Here is a 21,149-nt window from a genome sequence, read left to right as displayed (position 1 = left end):
TGCGTGGATGAGAAAGGGGACAGGGAAGGGGAGAGGAGGAGACCTCCCCCTACACGGGATCCTCCGTGGCTGGGGGAGCTGAGAGAACCTGGGACGTCTCCTGGGACGGTGGCGGGACCCCACGGAGGGGATGGAGGGAGGTGGGAGCAGCTGGGCCCCAGACATGAGGCTCTCCTGGGGCGGGGCGGGCGGGAGGCCCCCAGCGGGGCTGTGACCCTGGGGTCTCCTTCCCCGACGTCTGGGCTTCGTGCCACAGGGAGGCCCCAGGAGTGACAGAGGAGCTTTCCTGCCTCTGAACCAACGTTCCTGCGATTCAAAGCAAAGACAAGCAGTGCTGTTTCTAGAATCTGGGGGACGTGCCCCCCATTCCCTCTGGCTGTGGCAGCCCCACGCCACCCCCCATCTCCAGCTGCCCTCTGCACAGGCGAGTCCTTACCTGTGCCACCCTGGTCGTCACTGATGGTCTTCTGCCTCGGTTTGCTCATCTGTAAATGGGGCTGGCTGGAAGGGGTGTGGCGGAGGCCCCACGCGAGGGCTGGGGGTGCTGAGATGGGCCTCTCAGGATCCAGTCCCCCGGTGTCACGTGCAGGGTGGCAGTGTGCTGGGCACCGAGCGAGGGATGCGGGCGGAGAGGTGTAGGCTGGAAGGGAGGAGGGGCGCAGGGGGGCGCTTGGGGCAGGCGGGGGCCTCCCGGGGAGAGCAAACAGCAGCGAAACCATAATGGGGGCTCTGGGGTCGAGGGTGGAGGGACCCAGGTCCCCGAGAGCAGCTGCCAAAGGGTTTTGTCGGGTGGGGTAAGAGCTGCCGTTCACCGAGAGGGCAGCCTGCAGGGCTCCCCCCTGGAGGAGCAGGTGCCACCACCCAGGTGAGGTGTCCGATGGTACCGGGACTGAGGGTCCCTGGGCGGGCAGGTGCCGGCCGGGCAGAGCACAGGCCGCTCGCTCCCTGGCGGCTGCCGTGTGAGCCGAGCCTCGGGGGGCCAGCTCTGCAGGCAGACTTGGGCAGCCCACGTGGAGGGGCCCCTCCAAATTGCTCGGGGGTTGAGCCGAAAGCGCCGGGGTTCCGAGCAGGTGGTGCGCGGGGCAGGACGCTCTCGGCCGCAGAGGACGGTGTTCCTGGGGGGATGATTCTCAGCCTGGGGTGTGAGGGCGGCCACGCTCCTGCCTCTGAGGGGCTCGCTGCATCTCTGGGGACCCTGCCCGGAGCCGCTGTCGTCATCCTTCCCTGGGCAGGAAGAGGGGGTGGAGAAGCCCCCGTGTCCTTTCATTAGGAGAAACCTCTCTCCTGTGCGCAGCGGCCTCCCTGTACGTCGGCCAGACTGGAGCCGTGGCCCCAGAGTCCACCTCTGGCCGAGGGAAAGGGGTCCAGCGAAGGCGGTGGCCCGTCCTGACTCAGCCCTGGAGGGGGGGCCACCTTCCTGGTCAGACTCACAGCCCAGTGGCAGGAGCTGGCCTGAGGGAAGGGGAGCGTCTGTGCACGGGGCTGCTCAGAGGAGAGGGTCTTGGATGTGACAGGGTCCATAGGGGGAAACTGAGGCCAGGGGAGGAGAGCGGCCTGTCCAGGGCCTTCCGGGGAGCTGGTGGCGGAGCTGGGCGGGAACTGGACACCCTGCCCTGCGCTGCAGGATGGCGTGGAGGTTGGGGGATGGGGATTATTGGTTCCAGTATGTCCACGCGGATTGATGGAGTGAGGACGGGTGAGCAGGCCCGCCCTCAAAACGCTCCGTCTCCTTGAAGCCGAGAGCTTTGTCTACACGCGTGATGCGCCGGAAAGGCAGCTTGAACGTCAGGGGTTTGATGCAGGGGGGTCATGCACACCCCATCCTGAGCCCTGAGCCACTTTCACTAACGGTGTGCATAGGATCGGGGCAGCATCTGTGTGGGCTTGGGATTCTGAGTTACCTGTGCAGTTCAGGGTCAGTGTGTGTGTGTGTGCATAGTCCCACTCAAGGGTTTCACACTCAGTGTGCCGCAGGGGTCGTGGGGTCCTGGTTTATGGGGCTTTTTAACATGTGAAAAACCCCGGGAATGGACAGTCCTCCCCGCATCCCCCAGGCTGCCTCTAGGCTGCATCCCTCATTGCCCCTCGCGTGCCTGCCTGTGTTGTGAGCAGCGCCCTTCTGTTTGAGTGGGTGTCTTGCAGCCTTCTGCAGCCGGGCAGCTCACCCCCAGAGGAGGTCCCGGGCCCTGGCAGTGGGCAGAAGGGCCAGCCGGTGAGAGCCAAGTGCCCACAGCCTCCCACCCATCCGCAGTGCCGGCTGGGGCCCCAGAGCCACTCCATTCCCCTTGAAAGGATAACGGGAGATGACCACCATCTTTCAACTTCTTCTTCCAGTGAACATCAGAAGTCCCATAACTTCATTAGGAGCAATCAAAAACTCCATTTGCTTTTATTAGTTTGAATGCTGCTCTCAGGGCCACGTGTGGAGTGGCCCCAGAGGACAGGGCAGCTCACAACACAGGAAGAGGAGAATCCAGCTGAAGGTCACAGCCGCCATGACCTGCGGCCTGGCCCGCAGACTGGCCTCTCCCATTGGGCGCTTCTGGCCTTGAGGCAACCTTGGAGGCTGAGGACAGCTTTCTGTTTTTTTTAAAATCTACATGCTTAAATGCAATGGAATATTATTTAGCATTAAAAGGAAGGAAGTTCTGACACCTGCTACCACGTGGATGAACCTTGAGGACATTATGCTGAGTGAAGTAGGCCAGTCACAAAAGGATAAATACGAGATGATTCCATTTCTGTGAAGTGTCTGAAATAGTCAAATGCATAGAGACAGGAAGTAGATGGTGGGTGCCGGGGCCTGGGGGAGGGGAATGGGGAGTTAGTGTTTAACGGGGGCAGAGTTTCAGGTTTGCAGGATGGCAAAGTTCTGGAGCTGGATGGTAGTGATGTTACTGAGTCCAAGTTTGTACTGCTCGCCGCACGACAGGCCAGTGAATCGAGGGATGAGGGTTGGTGCAAGGGATAGTGACTTTATTCGGAAGCCAGAAGACCAAGAAGATGGTGGACTCGTGTCCCAAAGAACCATCTTCCCCAAGTTTGAATTCAGGCTTCTTTTATACTAAAGAGGGTGAGGGGGAAGCCTGGTGCTGGTCAGACTGTGGAGGGCATGGGTTAATTCCTTCCTTCCTGCAGGCTTCACAGGTGGGCCCGGTCAGGATGTTTCCTGTGAGTTAAAGGTATTTGAGCTTAATGATCATGACCTGGGAGGCAGGGTCCCCAGAGATGGGCCATTATGTATAATTTAAGCTTATAGGCAATATCCCTTTAGTGGTGAACTTGTAATAGGATACAAAGGTCTTTCCCTATTACAGTGATGGTTACACAGCACTGTTAAGTGTACTTCATACTGAACTGTGCACTTAAAAATGGTAAATTTTATGTTCTGTGTATTTTACCACAATTAAAAAAATAGGAAATAGTAAATTCTCTTTAGCATTGACCCTTGAGACCCCCAGTCAACCTGGAAACACATCAGCATGTGTGATGATAAACCAGCATTAGATCTCAGGTCAAGCTGCAGTGTGTGGGCACGGAGAGCTTTTACTGCCAACGTCTGGGTCTGCTGGTGTGCCGTGAACATGTCACTCTACCCTTAGCCTCGGATCTCCTCTGTGGTGGGGAGAAGCCGAGGATGAGGATGGGCGCTGGGGAAACGCCTGAGTAGTGAGTGTGTTTGCATCAGATGAGCGTTTGTTCTGGGTCCCCAGATACCAGGGTGGGACTGTAGCTAGGGACCGCACGTCCCAGCTTGGCTGGCCCAGTTCACGCCTGCAGAATGATTGGTGGGGCCCTGTGACCATCCTCCAAAGCCTCTCCTTGTGTGGGTGACGTTATAGGGCCGTCCTAATAGAAGATGCAGGGATGTGCCCCAGCTCCTCTTGGGGTGCAAAGGTTTATGTCCCTGGCTACTGGGAGGCTGTGGTCAGGTCAGCCCTCTCTGGGAGTTGCCCTCTGCCAGCCCGAGGTCATGGCAAGAGGGACCCAGGTCTCCCTCACAAAGGGCTGCTGGCCCCATGTGACCTCGAGACCCTCCTAGATGAGCTGGAGAGTTTACAAAACCACCTCCTGGATGTTGGGGGAGACCTAATAGCCACTGCTGAGCTGGCTCTGTCCAGCTGAAGGGCACTTGGAGTCCCGGGGAGCAGGCAGGCCCCGTGGCTGGGGACCAAGTTTGTCCTCTCTTAGGTGGGGACACCCGTTCCAGGGTGGGGCAGAAGATGATCGAGGCACTAGCGTCCCACCCGGGCGCTTGGACATTAGCCCGCAGGCAGTGGCCCAGGAAAGTACTATGTCAGCTAAGGTGAATTACCACCTGCCAGTGAGGGAGACGGCGGACCTGAGGAGGTGAGGGGGGACTTCGGTGAGGGGAGACTTCAGTGAGGCAGTGACAAAGGTCAGCTTGACCTCTGCCTGCTCCCAAATCTTTTGAAAAAATTGATTTATCGTTTAAATCATGGTAACATGCACACAGCATAAATTTTATCTTCTTAAACCATTTTAAGTGTATAGTTCAGTAATATTAAGTATGTTAATATTGTTGTGCACCCTTTGCCCCCAAATCTTCAAGTTCCTGAGGTTCTTCAAGAGCCCCCAAGCCTCATTTTTCATAACTAATTGTTCCACTTTGCTGGTGGCTTAGGCCCATGCCTGATGGTTGCAGAGAAAGCACCTAGCCTCCTTCGGGTTTCTCCAAGTCTCCACCATTAACCTCTTTGCAACTGAGACTGAGAATGACCATTGTTCCTAGGTCTTAATTGGATTTTAATGCATGAAAGAATCTTAACTGTGACCCTCCCCTGAGGAAGTCCTCAGCTTTTTAGAGGGTTTCCTGAAAGTCAAAATAATTCCCACTGATTGTATTTAATGCTCGTTACAGGAATTGCACAAGGAATAGTCAGCAGTTGGACGTAGTTTTTCTCCTTTAAGCTCCGAGGTTGTGTTAGCCTGGAGAGCCCTGCCCGCCCGCCACTCCCTCCCCTCCTCCTCTCCCTCCCCTCCTCCTCTCCCTCCCCCCTGCTCTTCCCTGTCTGGTGGCTCAGGGGGCTTGCAGATGTCAGCCTAATACACACGGCTCTTCACGTGCCTCCCTGTGTCTCCTGCCTGGTGCTCTGAACAGCAGAGGTCATTCAGTGCCCGCTGTGGTCTGAGCGTTGGTTGGTGGGTGCCCACCACGAGGCCCAGGGGCAGACCCGTGCTTGGGTGCAGCTCTCAGCTGCTGTGACTGGCTTGGACCTGCCAGGCGGTATCAGAGTTGGCGTCTGGTAAAGGATGTCTGTCCAGCCTCAGCGTCCTAGGTCCGGCCCTGGGTTCAGGTGGTTTTCTGGACCGTTGCCTCATTCATGGAAGCAGGGTCTCCATGCCTCTGGCCACAGTGGGTGATGGCCAGGGCAGGAGGTGTCCTCACTGTTATGGACACAGCCTGTTGTTGACAGCCCTGGGCTCCCGGCCACGTTCTGTGTGCCTGCAGACCCCTAACCGGGCACACACGGGGTCCTGCCCCAGCCTGCCCTCGATGAAGATGCGCGGGTGCGGGGCTCCTGGCTGCCTGTCTTTCTGACCTTGGCGGCCAACGCTACAAAAACCCGCTGAGACTCTAATAGTACAGATTCCTTAAATACTGTATTTTCATGTCGAAATTGCTGGCCAGGAGATTTAACCAGTCTTGAAGGTCACAAAGGGTTTATGAAGCCAATTTGGAAAGTCGCTTGTGACGAACACAAACTTATGGACATTTTTCTGTTTCTTGTGGGTTTTCACTGTTCAACAGGCAGTGAGATTTATCTCATACTTTTGTTCTCATTTTCCTCCAAAGGTAATTATGTGTGATACACTCTGGCGTGCTGAGTTCCCCTTTCTGTGTTCCTTGACTTTGAAAATGTGAAGGTGTTACAAATTGTGCAATAAAAAGCTGATTCTGTATCGAATGAAACAAAAAGACTCTATTTCTAATTGCATCTGTTAATCTCGTACAGATCTTCATTAGGGGTTTTAGTATATTGGAAAGATGCATCAAAGTTGGCGATTAAGGAAGCGTCCTCATCAAATATGGGTTAATATATTTTCTGTGTCATCAGCCACGGGTTAGGGAGGCATCTAGGACGTGGCTCAAGCCTGCACGTGGGACGTGGCCTCTTCCACACTCTCGGCCGAGATGAGTGTCCGCTTCTCGGGGTGCACAGACTTGATAGTGATGCCGAATCCAGCCTCTGTATCCCAGCACCAAATTGAATCTCAGAGACAGTTTTGGGTGGAGTAGAAAAGAATAACTTTATTGCTTTGCCAGGCAAAGGGGACCATGACGGGCTAATGCCCTCAAAACTGTGTGTCCCATCCCCGGAGCGGTGTGTGAAGGGTCATAGTCAAGGGATGGGGTTGCTGATAAGAAGCAGGGTACCTGCACGGCCCACATTCCTTCACTCCAGAGATCTTCTGGCTTCAGGTGGTGATAGGCGAATTGTGACCTTCTCTGGAATGAAGAGTGCTTCATCAAGTAGTTAACATCTTACATTTAGTGGGTGTTTCAGTTCTGCAAAAGAGCTCAAAGACGCTGTTCTGTGCATCCCTTGAGGGGGACCCAGGACGCTGCCCCCAGGCTGCACTATTGCTTCTTGGCTGTTCCTTCCTGGTCTCCACATTCCTTCCCTTCCCTGAGTAGCAGCTGTTTGAACCTGCCCTTTGGAACTAGGGAAGGGGACACAGAAAAGGCTTTTGCGCCCAGGAGCCCCACTGGGTCCTGCTTGGTTTCAGGAGGGGCTCGGAGCCAGGCATTTTACATGCACTTCTTCTCGCAGCAAAACGGAGTGCTAACCATGACTCTCTTCTGCAGACAGGGAACAGGTTCAGAGAGGTCAGGAGAGGCACAGGGCAGAGGGCGGGGATCTGAGCCCAAACCCCAACTCTCTCCCTTCAACCACAGGCCTCCCTGAGCCTGAGGGGCACGTGAGCCCCAGGGAAAATCAGGAGACAAGGGGTCTTGAGCATTTGTTTGTCCTACTTTCCCCGTTTGGGGCTCACACCCCCAGCTGGTCAGGGGAGGAGCTTGGCTGCACACCAGACCCTCTTCTGTCAGTTCCCCTCCAGCACCACGGACAGAGGGGGGAGGGTCGGAAGGGGGAGCCCATGGGAGAGGGAGTGGAAAAGGAAAAGGACAAAGAATTTAAAACCTCTGTCTCTGCCTAGTCAAGCTGCTAAATGTAGACATCTGGTTTCAAGAGCTGAGCGTGAGGAATTAGGAGAACTTTTAAGGGGAAAACACTTAAGTAACACTTTATTGGTCTAGTTGAGGAAAGAAGGATGGGAATTTATTTTCCCAAGGGGCTGGGTATTTAATCAGATGCTGATAAACAGGCCCTCTCAAGTCTGACTCAGAATTTTTTTTTTTTTTAACATCTGTATTGGAGTATAATTGCTTTACAATGGTGTGTTAGTTTCTGCTTTATAACAAAGTGAATCAGCTATACGTATACATATATCCCCATATCCCCTCCCTCTTGTGTCTGCCTCCCACCCTCCCTATCCCACCCCTCTAGGTGGTCACAAAGCACCAAGCCGATCTCCCTGTGCTATTTGGCTGCTTCCCACTAGGTATCTATTTTACATTTGGTAGTGTATATATGTCAGGGTTACTCTGTCACTTGGTCCCAGCTTACCTTTCCCCATCCCAGTGTCCTCAAGTTCATTCTCTATGTCTGTGTCTTTATTCCTGTCCTGCCCCTAGGTTCATCAGAACCATTTAAAAAAAAAATCCATATATATGTGTTAGCATATGGTATTTGTTTTTCTCTTTCTGACTTACTTCACTCTGTATGACAGACTCTCGGTCCATCCACCTCACTACAAATAACTCAATTTGGTTTCTTTTTATGGCTGAGTAATATTCCATTGTATATATGTGCCACATCTTCTTTATCCATTCATCTGTCGATGGACATTTAGGTTGCTTCCATGTCCTGGCTATTGTAGACAGAGCTGCAATGAACATTGTGGTACATGACTCTTTTTGAATTATGGTTTTCTCAGGGTATATGCCCAGTAGTGGGATCGCTGGGTCGTATGGTAGTTCTATTTTTAGTTTTTTAAGGAACCTCCATACTGTTCTCCATAGTGGCTATATCAATTTACATTCCCACCAGCAGTGCAAGAGGGTTCCCTTTTCTCCACACCCTCTCCAGCATTTATTTGTAGATTTTTTGATGATGGCCATTCTGACTGGCGTGAGGTGATACCTCACTGTAGTTTTGATTTGCATTTCTCTAATAATTAGTGATGTTGAGCATCTTTTCATATGTTTGTTGGCTGTATATCGTCTTTGGAGAAATGTCTATTTAGGTCTTCTGCCCATTTTTGGATTGGGTTGTTTGTTTTTTTGATACTGAGCTGCATGAGGTGCTTATATATTTTGGAGATTAATCCTTTGTCAGTTGTTTCATTTGCAAATATTTTCTCCCATTCTGAGGGCTGTATTTTCGTCTTGTTTATGGTTTCCTTTGCTGTGCAAAAGCTTTTAAGTTTCATTAGGTTCAATTTGTTTATTTTTGTTTTTATTTCCATTTCTCTAGGAGGTGGGTCAAAAAAGGATCTTGCTGTGATTTATCTGACTCAGAATTTTGAGGGGCTTTATTTTCCTCTTGCCGCTGCCTTGGTGAGCGGCTTAGCTCATTTTGTCTTTCCCATTATTTTCATTCTGTTAATTAACTCAGCCAGCCAGATGCAAGATTTATAAAAGGCATCGGGAATATTCTGTGCAGAAGCCACGTTCACCTGAGAAGGTGCTTTGCTATGAGTGGGAATGTCGAATTTTCACGGAGAGGTTGTTACGAAGGGCCCACACACTCGCCCCCGCCTGGCAGGGGTTCTGAGCCCGGTGGGTGGAAGCCAGGGTGTCCAGGCAGGGTCACCCTCATCTTGCGTCAGGGTGGGCAGCGCAGATGTGACAGATGTTTGCCAGCAAGAGGAAGCTTCTAGAGGGAACATCACTGGGCCTGAGAAGTTCTGGTGTATCAGCGCAGATGGGCGATGTGATCGGCCTGTCCTTGTGTGGCCAGGGCTGCTTTGGGGGAGAGGAGCTTCGGGTCCTGATATGTCACTAAATGGCAGTGATTCTTCCTGAGGTACCGACACCTCCCACCCCAATCCAGGCAATAGAGGTGTAACTGTAGTAAATGCATAAATACTTAGGCTGAATATTCAGATGCTTCTGTGTGGCCGGCCCTGTGCTCAGTCTTCTCATACATTTAATTCTCATTTAATCCTCAGAACAACCCTGTGAGGTATTGTTTTTATTCGAAAGATGAGAAAACTGACACTTAAAAAATTTAGAATCTTGATCCAAGCCATATACCTAATAAGAAACAGAAATTCTAAATACTGGGCTTAACATATAATGCATATCAGTGAATACATGGAATGCATTTTAGAACATTCTAGAATGTGAGTTTGTTGAATGTTTTCTACTGTTAGGCACCGTGGTGGTTTCAGGAGCAAAGGTGAATGAGGCACGGTCATCCTGGCCCTCAGGCCCCTGTAGGACCAGGGTAGACGTGTGCCAGCTGGGGCATTGGGGACGGCCCATGAGGGAGGGTAGCTGCTTTGGACACTCGACAGCCCCTTGTACTCAAAAGTCGTCAGCACAAGTTCAGGCTGCAGAAGCCCTCGGCAGGGCAGGGGTTGGGTGAGCAGGCTCTGGGTTGGACCTGGATGGGCATTCTGGCCCAGCACTGTTCTTGCTGTGTGGCCTGCACAAATTACTTGACCTCTCTGTGCTTCTGCCTTCCCATCTGTTACAGGAGGTGGTGACAGTGGCTGCTTTGAGGCTCAGTTAGTGCGGGCACGTGGCCTCTTAGCAGGCAGCAAACAGTCGTGTGGGCTGCTAGAACCCTTATTCACCTGCACGTGGTTTTGGAGAATGTGTTTTTCTTTTCCTTTATAAATTACAAAAGTAATACATACTTACTTAGAAGTTCCAACAACGTAGAAGTGATTAGTTGTAACGCAGAGTGCAAATCTGCTTCATGCTTTGTCTGCACCTTCCGGAGGGGGAACCACTGGCAGCCGTTGGCAGGTAGCTTCCTAGATCTTTTTTCTAGGTGTTTACAAGTAGGGATCCATCATATGCGTTTATATCATTGCGATCCCTCAACATTCATTACACTGCATATATAGCAGCATATCCTGGACGTGCTTGCGTCATTTGACATACGATGTCAACATTCACAAATTTTGTCTTTTCCATGGCATAAGCTACCTCAATTTTTAAATCACTCCCTTACTTGATGAACATTTAGGTGTCTGGCCTGCATCCTCCCCACCCCCATATCTCATTTAGAAAGAATGTTGCATCAGATGTCCCTGTACATTCATCTTTCATTTGGAGGAAGATTTGGATTCAGTGAAAGAAACACCAACACATTCAGTGTCTGCCCAGTGGTCCAAGAGTCTGCCCTGGTGATTTGGTGCTCCATCTCTGAGATATTCCAATGGGGCAGGCTGGCCATCTGTTAGTGACGTCCTAGAGGGGATTGCTGGGCTGTGGGTGCATACCTCTTTGCTCTTGGAAGAATTTTGGCAGTGAAATTAGGAGTCTGAATAGACTTGTTAATGGCAAAACAAAATGGTGAGAATTATATTAAGAAAATTATATTGAGAACTAAATATTAATTGACCAATGGGAGTGCATCCAGGGAAGGGTTTCCAGGCTGGCAAAGGATTTAAATACTGTGTTTTAGGCAGCAGGAATTTTCAGCCTGAAAAGCATGGGGACCACCATCAGGGGCCACGATCAGGGACCATTATCAGGAACCATCAGGGACCACCATCAGGGGGCCACCATCAGGACCACCATCAGAGACCATCAGAGACCACATCAGGGGCGACCATCTGGAACCATCAGGGGCCACCTTCAGCGACCATCATCAGGGACCACTGTCAGGGGCCACCATCAGAGACCATCATCAGGGACCATCAGGGACCACTAGCAGGGACCACCATCAGGGACCGCCATCAGGCAACACCATCAGGGACCACCTATTGGAAGGACATCCCACACAAGAAGAATGAACCTTTTCTAAGTGGCTCCAGAGGGTGGAGATAAGACTAACTAATACAACTTAGAGGAGGCTGATTTAGACTCAAAATACAGAAGGACCTTTGAACATGCAGATTTGTCTACAGAAGAACTGGGCTGGACTTCCAAGCCAAGATGGGGCAGGGTAGATCCAGGCATAATCCTCTCTTCTCTGTTCCTGACTCAAATGCGTGATGAGTAAACTGTTAAAAAAAATAAACAAAAGAAGACATGTTCAAAAGGAAGAGGAAAGTACCCAGGCCCAGGGGTGGAGAGAAGGCCCGGGGTGAGCAGAGGCCCGAGCAGCGTATTCAGGGGAGGCGGGGACCAGATGGAGAAGTGGGCCCAAGGTTTTTCAGGCCCTGAATGCTTGTTGTGAGATCTGCTTTTAACCACGCAACCTGCAGGCCAGGCTGAGGCAACTGCAAAAGCAGGTAAGAGGGAAAACGTCCACGGCACAAGTTGCAATCAGAATGATAAATCCCAGGAAGAGACTCAAGGAACAATCAGGAGATAACACACATGGGAGAATGCACACTCAGGGAAATAGAAATAATAACCGTCTGAAAGGAACTTGAAGGTGGGAAGGTTCAGAATTCTCAGGGAGACTGAGGAGGGAACACAATCCTTAAAATGGGAACAGGAGGGTATTGAGGCAGGTCTGGTCCAGTTCCCGGGAATCAGACTCTGAGATGCAGACTTCTGTGTAGGACATTTATCTCGGGGGCTCTCAGAGCGATGCCTGTAAGGGCGCGAGGGAAGACGGGGCAGAGGGAGGAGTTGGACACTGATGCAGCCACAACAGAGGCCACAGACAAGCCCACAGGGAGCTCTGGAGCCTGATGGCTCTCAGAATTGTCCCCTGGGAAGCAGGGGACATCTGTACCCCTGGGCAGGGCAACTGTGTTCCGCCAGGCTTGGGGCTCAGGGCCTGGTTCTGGCAGTGATTTTGGTGCAAGGACGCTGCCTCTTCATTGTGTGGACACTTGTGGCTTCAGGTAGGTGTCCGGGGCCCAGATGTCTCATTTCTTTGTTGGTTAATACAGTGCTTTTCCTGGTCCAGACAGGGTGATCAGATTTGTGCTTTCTGCAAATGTTGTTTCTCTTGTGTTATAACCTAATCAAATGGCTCCCAGCTATACAACCCTTTGAAGCAGTTATTCTAACTACGAGGAAATTTTTCTAGCTAAAAAACCGTGCACAATAACGTTCATGTATATTTTATCATTGCTGTTGCTTGAAAGCATTCACAGTTTACAAAAAAAATAGAAATTTGTTGCTGCGAAAAGGTAACAGAGCCTGAAACCAGTGGAGTCACGGAAGACTGTGTGTGTTTCACGGAGAGAGCTGCGGGGGGAGGTGCGTGCCTGACTGTTGCTGATGTTGAGCTGGCCCTGTGTCTCTGGCGACCGGAGACACAGCAGGGGGCAGGGCCAACACACAGAGTAACCCCTGCCCCTCCTCCCCTTGCCGGTTCCGGATTCCAGAGAGCCAGGCTCTGTGCACATCTTATGATTTCAGGTTATTTTAAATGCTTGCTGGTCTGCAGTTCATTGGCTGTGATAGGCCTGTCCCGTGGATATGGAAACCCTTCCCTAGAATAAGCAATTCTGAATGTTCAGTGTCCGCTTTGAGAAGGCACTCTCCCATTTTACCCACAGAGGTCTTGTTACCAAACCAAACTCAGGTCCTCTCGCCCATCCGCAGTAAAGGCAATCTACTGACCCCAGGTGGTGGGGAAGGAAAGTGCAGCATTTACTGCAGGGCCAAGCAAGGAGTCCAGGCAGCTAGTGCTCAAAAGGCCTGAACTCCCCGAAGGCTTTCAGGAAAAGGTTTTTCAAGACAAAGGGGCGTTGTGGGGTGTGTGATCAGCTCGGGCACATTCTTCTGATTGGCTGGTGGTGAGGTCATCAGGAGTCACCATCATCCACCTTCTGGTTCCAGTGGGTCTGGGGTCTGCGTGCTTGTGGTCAGCAGTTAACTTCTTCCACCTGGAGGGGGCTTCAGTATCTGCAAAAGAGCTCAAGGACGTAGCTCAGAATAATATCTGTAGCCCTTGAAGAGGAACTAAAGGCCCTTGACATTGTTTAATGGCCAACTAGTATTTTGTCTTGCTTGACTGTTCTCCTTTCTTTCTGCATTTTCTCACTTCTCTGATTAAATTTATTCTTTGGAACTCAGGGAAGGCCTAGGAGGCTGAAGTTTTTCTAAAGACAAGAGGCACGTGGAGGACATGGAGGGGGTGTGTGTCCCGGGAAGGCCCCACAGGGTCCTGTTTAGTTAGTCTTGAGTTTTCAGATCCCTCTGCTTTGGCCAGGACTCCTTCCTTTCCCCCACCTGCTCGAGTGTTCCTCCAGGACCAGTAATATTTCCCCCGGTGGCTCAGTAGAAACAGGTTTTTATACTGTCTGCTTTTGTGTAGTCCTTTTCCCAGGTGTGCTGTCAGGTCAGGAACATAACAACTGCTATTTGTTTTCCTGCTGGCCACACCGGATGTTTGTCAGCTGTGTGAGTTTCCTGGGCTGCTGTAACAAATGACCACAGACTGGGAGGCTTAAAGCACCAGGAGTTCATTCTTTCACAGTCTGGAGGCCAGAAGTCTGAAATCAAGGTGTCGGCAGGGCCGTGCTCCCTCCGGAGGCTCTGGGGGGTCGACAGCTTTTCTTGCCTCTTCCGAGTCTGGTGGCTCCAGGTGTTCCCTGTTTGTGGCCATGTTGCTCCCGTCTCTGCTGCTGTCTTCACATGACCGTCTTCCCTCCGTCTTTCTTTTTCAGTCTCTTAAAAGGACACTTGTCATTGGATTTAGGGCCCACCAGGATAATCCAGGATGGTCTCTTCTCGAGTTCCTTGATTCAGTTACATCTGCAAAGATTCTGTTTCCATATAAGGTTGAATCCACGGGTGCTGGGGGTTAGGACGTGACCACATCTTTTGAGGCCACTCTGTTGCCACTGCATCACCCAAGATGCACACAAAGTTATGGACTCAAGGGCACCCCCGGAGTCTGGGCGCTGTCAGTAGTTTCATGGTTGAAGGACAAGAAGGAGATGGGCTTTCTTAGGCTGGGAGCATCGCTGGGCTGAGCGTGTGACAGTGGGGACGCCGAGAGGGCTTGCTGCACAGGCCAGGGAAGCCCGTGGAGGCGTTTGAGGGAAAGGGGTGGTCAGGGCCGGGGACCCGGACGTCCACCACGGCTGCGTTGCTCCGGCGGCTCTGTCCTTTAGTCCATTCGATGGCCTCAGCCGGGCGAGCTGGGGGGCCCTGCGGCAGTGGGGGGCGGGCCCTGCCTTCCAGAGCTTGGTCCTGGTCGGGCTGGCTCTAACTCTGACCCCGCGTGGGCTTGGCTGGGCTTTAGGTTGACGTGGGGTAACACAAGAGTATTCGTGTGGACAGTTCCCTCCCTTTACTGCCAGCCTGTGGCCTCGAGTGGCCGAGCTGGAGGGGCTTTGCTGTGGCTCCTGGGGGGCTGCTGAACCGACGTGGGGGTCTGGTGGCATGAGGATGGGGGCTGTGGGTGGTGATGGCGGGGTCCGTGCTCTTGCTGTGTCAGGGGTCCCTGGAGACCCAGGGCGAGATGGTGGGAGGATACTCTCATCTCCAAGCCCTCCCAGGGTGCCCTTGTTGAGGGCTACTCTGACTGCCCCCCACCCTCCCCGGGAGCCAGCCCTCCAGCCCCGGGGGGGGGGTCTCATTCCCTCTCACCCTCTGCCTTCTGCCACCCTAGGGGGGCATCTGGTATGGGTGCACTCATCCCCCCTCCTGCCGTACCGGGGCCCCTCCCTGGCCCTCACAGGTTCGGTTCTGTCACTTCCGCAAGGGCTGCATTAGGACTTCCCTGGGTCCCAGGCACCTTGGCCTCTGCGGGCCCTTCCTCCATAAAAACATACTACAATTATACTTTATGACTACGATGGTATAAAGACGAACAGAATGCAGAAGTTACGAATCTCGCTTATTGGGAGAAATGAAATGTTTCCGTGGGCCCTGGCCTGAGCCTGCTGTGGCCGGCGGTCGGGTGGGCCGCCTCCCCTCCTGCCCAGGGGCCCGCACCCCTGCTCGGATCTCCTTCAGTGACAGTACGGCACTCAGCATTCACTGTCCCCCACCTGCTCTGCACCCCAACGTGGGCGGGACCCGGCAAAAACACTGCACTCTTTTTTAGACTGAAGTGTAGTTGATTTACAACATTGTGTTAGTTTCAGGTGTACAACAAGGTGATTCAGTTTTTTATATATATATATACATTGCAAGTTATCTTCCATTATAGGTTATTACAAGATATTGAACGTAGCTCCCTGTGTATACAGTAAATCCTTGTTGCATATCTATTTTATGTATAGTAGTGTGTATGTGCTAATCCCATGCTCCTAATTTATCCTCCCCTGCTTCCTTTCCCCTTTGGTAACCATGAATTTGTGTTCTGTGTCTGTGAGTCTGTTTCTGTTTTGTATATAGATTTGTTTTATTTTTTAGATTCCACGTATAAGTGATATCGTAAAATATTTGTCTTTCTCTGTCTGATTTAGTATGATAATCTCTAGGTCCATCCATGTTGCTGCAGATGGCATTATTTCATTCTTTCTTTATGGCTAACATCCCATTGTACATATGTACCACATCTTCTTTATCCGTTCATCTGTCGATGGACATTAAGGTTGCTTCTGTATCTTGACTAACAGTGCTGCTGTGAACATTGGGCTGCATGTACCTTTTCGAATTAGAGTTTTCTCCAGGTACGTGCCCAGGAGTGGGATTGCTGGGTCATACAGTAGTTCTATTTTTAGTTTTTTAAGGAACCTCCATACTGTTCTCCATAGTGGCTGTATCAGTTTACATTCCCACCCACAGTGTAGGCGGGTTTCTTTTTCTCCACACCCTCTCCAGCATTTATTATTTGTAGGCTTTTTAATGATGGCCATTCTGACTGGTGTGAGGTGATACCTCATTGTGCATTTCTCTAATAATTAGCGATGTTGAGCATCTTTTCATGTGCCTGTTGGCCATCTGTATGTCTTCTTTGGAGAAATGTCTGTTTGGGTCTTAAGCCCGTTTTTTATTGCTTTTTTTTTATATTGAGTTTTATGAGCGGTTTGTATATTTTGGATATTAACCCCTCGTCAGTCACATTGTTTGCAAATATTTTCTCCCATTCTGTAGGTTGTCTTTTCATTTTATTGATGGTTTCCTTTGCTGTGCAAAAGCTTTTAAGTTTGATTAGGTCCCATTTGTTTATTTTTGCTTATATTTCTTTTGCCTTGGGAGACTGATCTAAGAACACACTCCACTTTTGAATAAACAGATGTCAGAATGACTCCTAACCCCAGTGGTTCAGGCACCCACTGGGATTTCACAGAGCTCATAAATCTAATGATTTTTATTACTCTAGGATTTTACATCGCCCATTACCGTAGCAGTTGGGAAGTTAATTGGCAAAATTAAGGACGCATACTTAATAATGTACAGTAAATATTCACTGATGGATTAATATGGGCCAGTTCTGCTGGGGCATCTGGCACAGTCACAGCTTTCCTGCCTGAAAATTTATCCCAACGTTGGAGGAAGATGCAGGGAGCCGCTTTCCTGGACTGGACTTTCTTTGGTGCTGTGAGGGGTGATGACTCTTGGGAAAGGGTGGTCAGGGTGAGTGGAATTTGGATCTGTGAAAGCAGGAAAGGGGGAAGGGGACTAAACAGAGCGGCTGTCTGTCACCTGGGCATTGGTGTGACAGCCTAGGTTTGGAAAAACGAAACCTACCATCACTGACATCCTGGTGAGGATATAAATGAGGGATGATGGCTATGGGAAACCGATGGGGTCTCCCGCTAACACACCCTTAGCACCTGCCATGCTACGGGCTGTGTGCCAGCAGCTGCAGAGAGCAGAGACAGGTGCACAGGGGTGGCCTCCCCACCACGCGGAGCCTTGTAGGCACGGTTGTTGCCCTGAACGGCAGGTGGGATTACAGGGTGCTCTCAGGGGTCCCTCCAAAGTTTGTAAGTCCATGTCCCCTTAAGAATTCTAAAGTAACCCCAAGTGGAAGGAGTACCATGAGGGTTTAAAAAAAAAAATCAAACAAAAGCACAAGGGTCTATCCACCATCATCTTTTTGGTTCACGCTCTGAGCACTCAGAGATCCTCCCACTAGACAAAGCACCTGATGTGCTCTCTCCCGCAGGATCCTTGTGGGGTCCAGTGATGGGGGCCCAGCCGGGTGTCCGGTCCCTCCAAAGTCAGCTGTTTCCCCCAGGGACCTGCAGAGGGACTGCCCTGTTTCGCGTTGTCGATCCTTCTGTTTGGGGTTTTCCTGTGTTGGGTGAACAGGGCTGAATCTGCGGTTCACCAGGCGGCCCACCTGGGCCCTGGACATTCACCTTCAAGGTTATTTTCCTGGGCGGGTCAGGAAGGGTCTGGGGGGCGGTGTGCAGTAATGAGCCCTATCGCCTGATCCTGAGGACCAGGTCCTGCCCGACTGGAGCCCGACCTCAGGACCAGGTGGAGGGAGGAGGCCGTTCTCAGGGGAAAACTGCATGGTCAGCCTCGCCTGTGAGTTCTGAGGTGATACCGTCGCTGCATTTAGAGTCCTAAGGCCCGGATGTGCTGAGCTGGCTCTCGGGAGCCATGTTTTATGAATTTTTATTTCAACGTGTTTTCCTTCTAAACCCAGTTTGTCCTGTTAGTAGATCAGTTCCTGGACGGAACAAGCATCAGAATCACTGGAAGAGCTTAAAAATGCACATCTCCAGGCCCACCCCAGCGGCTCTGAGGGGTCTGGGAATCTGCCATTTAACAATCCTGCCACCGCTGGCCCCTCATGTACATCTAAAAAATCAGGGCAATATTTTAGCAAGCTGAATTTTAAGAATGAAGAAGAAAGGAAAAGAGAAGCAGCGGAGACACCAGCAGCTTCCCTCTTTGAGTGATGAGCTCGCCCAACCCAGTGGTCACCTGACCCACCTGAGCGCTTGTTGAAAATGCAGGTTCCAGGGCCCCACCCTAGAACTACTGAACTGGCCTGGTGTGGGGTGGGGCCTGGAATATGCATCTTAGACACGTTCCCTGGGATTCTGGAGCCAGTGGCCCGTCGATGGCTCTCACATCAGGCCGCAGTAGCTACGAAGGGCCCATGCGGGGCAGGCCCTAAGCGTTTTCCCTAAGCATACAGATTTAGCTGCCAGGACCCTGACGAGGACCACAGGATGCCCTTTTAGCGTGGGCAGGATGGGGCTAAGAGCCCCGGGTTTAGCCTGCCTCCCCTACCTCCTGGGTCCTGCCGGGCTCCTCGTCCTCTGCCCTGCAGACCACGAGACGCTTACTGCCGTGCCCTGTGGCTGGGAACAGACAGTGGAGACAGGGCATTCATTAATAATGCAGTCCAGGGGTCAGCGGCAAGTCCTTCCATTAAAACAGGATCCCGCTAACTTCTGACACAAGATCAATGCCATGAACATCAGCAGGAGCAGCCTGGGCGGGGGGCTTTGACGTGCCCCTGAGGGCTGGGCCACGTGGCCTGAAATTGGGGTGGGTTTTCTGGAAAAACGCATGCACCAAGCAGCATGTGCACACCCTTCGCCCAAGACGCAGCCTTCGGGATACATGTCTCTGCCATACTCGTGATAGTAAAAGCGTGCAGGCAACCTACATGTTCTCCATTATGAGTTAGTTCAAATGAAATGTGGTCGAGCCATATAATGGCGTGTTATACAGTCATTAAAATACAACATTCAAATAGAAGAGTTAATCATACGCGAACTATTGTAACAGGTAACATTTTAAAAGGCATTAAAAGAGTAGGGGAAGTAAATCTTATTTTGGTTGAAGATGAGAAATAAAAACAATATACTTGAATGTGTGTCTATGCACATGTGTGGATGGCTCTCTGGAGTGTGTGTGTGTGTGTGTGTGCGTGTGTGTGTGTGTGTGTGTCTTGTAGGAGAGGAACAATTCTTCTCTACCCTCTTTGAGTCTCTGGCTGGGTCTAAGAATTAAATGGACATAAGACAGATTAACAGGAGAAAATTTTATTGAATTTGTACATGTACACGAGCCTTGAGAAGAGAATGAAGATGTGAAGAAGTGACCAGAGCAGGAAGCTTTCACACCTCTTAGACAAAGGGAACAGTAAGTTTGTGAAGAGTTGACAGGACAGAGGAGTCTGGGCCACGGGTCGTAAATGGTGAGGATGTAACTAGGACGTAAGGGTTGGTTTAACAAGGTTTGTGTGTACAGATCTCTCGGCCCCTGGTTCCCCGTCCCTGGTGATAAGAATGTCCTCCTTCTTCGTGGTGCGGAGAGGGCCCCTTTCAGGGGTTTTGTCTCCTGCTTTTGGGAAGAGGAGGGAGGGTCAGAGTGTCTTTCTTGCCCCTGATGTTTCAGTGCGCCAAAGCGGCATATTGTGAGGTGACATGGTCTACTTCCCTTCAGTCTGGACGTACATACCGTGTGCCAGAATGTGAGAGGGGTCATTTCTGGGTGGCAGGGTTACTAATAACTCCGATTTTCTTTTGTGTTTTAAAATTTAGATGATAAAAAATGCAGGTTTTAAAAACCGTAATACAAAAATAACCCATAATGTGTGGGTTAATCTATTTTGTTCTGGAGGGTGTTATGCTCAGGGGCGCGGGGGAGACACATTGATGCTGATGGAGGGAGGGGGCCAGAGACTCCGGCCTGGAATCAGCGTCCCGCGCCCGCAGCGCGGTGGGCTTGGCGGGGGGAAGACGCTCTCGCTGGACCCAGGTGGTCGCACCTGGCGTTGAGCTTTCTTTGTGCGGCTGTGGTCCTGTGCCAGCCTTTCTCTGGAGGGCGCCTTTGGGGTTCTCCCGAGCCCCCCCCGTTGCCGAGGTCTCTCTTTTACTCCCCAGCCCCCATCTGAATCTGCTGCTTCTCTCTGCGTGTCTCCCGTCGTCCCCTTCTCTCCTTCCCCCTCTTACTCTCCTGTCTCCCCACCTCTGTTTTCTTTTTCTTTCTTTTTAAAAAATTATGGTAGGATATATAATATCAAATTTAACCATTTAAAAATTTTAACCCTTTTTAAGTGTGCCATTAAGTGCATTCACACTACTGTGCAGCTGTCACCAGCATCCTCTCCAGAACGCTTTTCATCTCCGCAGAGACACCCTCTGCCCCTATTAAACACCAGCTCCCCTGCCCCCGCTCCCTACCCCTGGCACCCACCATCCACCTTCTGTCTCTATGAATCTGCATCTCCTATACACCTTGTACGGAATCATACAGTATTTGTCCTTTTGTGACTGGCTTATGTCACTGAGCATCATGTCCTCAAGGTTCTTCTGTGTTGTAGCAGGTGCCAGAATTTCATTGCTTTTTGAGGCTGAATAATATCCCATTGTACGGATGGACCCCATTCTGTTTATCTGTTCATCTGTTGGTGGACATTTGGGTTGCTGCTACCTTTTGGCTGTTGTGAATCATGCTTGTTATAAACATGGGTGCAAACATCTGTTTGAGTCCCCACTTTCAATTCTTTTGGGTGTGTACCCAGGAGTGGAATTGCTGGATCATATGGTAATTTCGTGTTCAGTTTTTTGAGGAGCTGCCGTACCGTTTTCCACTCCCCCCGGTGGTGTATGATGATCTGGGGGAGGAAGTACTTGTCTTCCCCAGCTCAGCTAGTCTGAAACAAGTCTGCCCCAACGTGTGAAAATTGTTGCACATTTTTATGTTTTGTTTGGCCTGTGAGTCTTACAGAGCAGAGCCCCGCTCAGGCCTGAGCTAGGACGTGGCCCAGGGACAGATAGGCTTCAGGGTCTCTTTGACCCCAAGCACCAGAAACCAAGCAGAAAGCTGCAGTGGCCTTTCTGTGCTCCCCTGGGGGGCTGCCACGCTGACCACCACGGAGTGTCATTACTGAATCAGGATTGGCTCCTTAGGTGATGGCCTAGTGCAGAATGAAAATGTGGAGCCCCCTTTCCGAAAACTGTTAACAGTTTCAAGATTGAGCTAAACCCAGTGGAGGGGGGGGGGGCCCTTCTGGTCGTGGGTCCTGCGTGACTGCGCAGGTCGCAGGCCCGTGACCTGCCCTGATTGCCGTAGATCATGGTTTGATATGTGGCAGACTCTG

General features: G+C 51.3%; 1 long non-coding RNA gene across 1 annotated transcript in view; it reads left to right on the top strand.

Moving 5' to 3' along the window:
• The window catches only part of LOC132350896 (uncharacterized), a 476,060-nt gene that overhangs the window by 7,972 nt on the left and 446,939 nt on the right, over positions 1–21,149 (top strand). The window lies entirely within an intron of this gene.

This window comes from Balaenoptera ricei, chromosome 16 (genome assembly GCF_028023285.1).
Source record: "Balaenoptera ricei isolate mBalRic1 chromosome 16, mBalRic1.hap2, whole genome shotgun sequence".
Lineage (NCBI taxonomy): Eukaryota > Metazoa > Chordata > Mammalia > Artiodactyla > Balaenopteridae > Balaenoptera > Balaenoptera ricei.
This window is presented reverse-complemented; position numbering and strand designations above follow the sequence as displayed.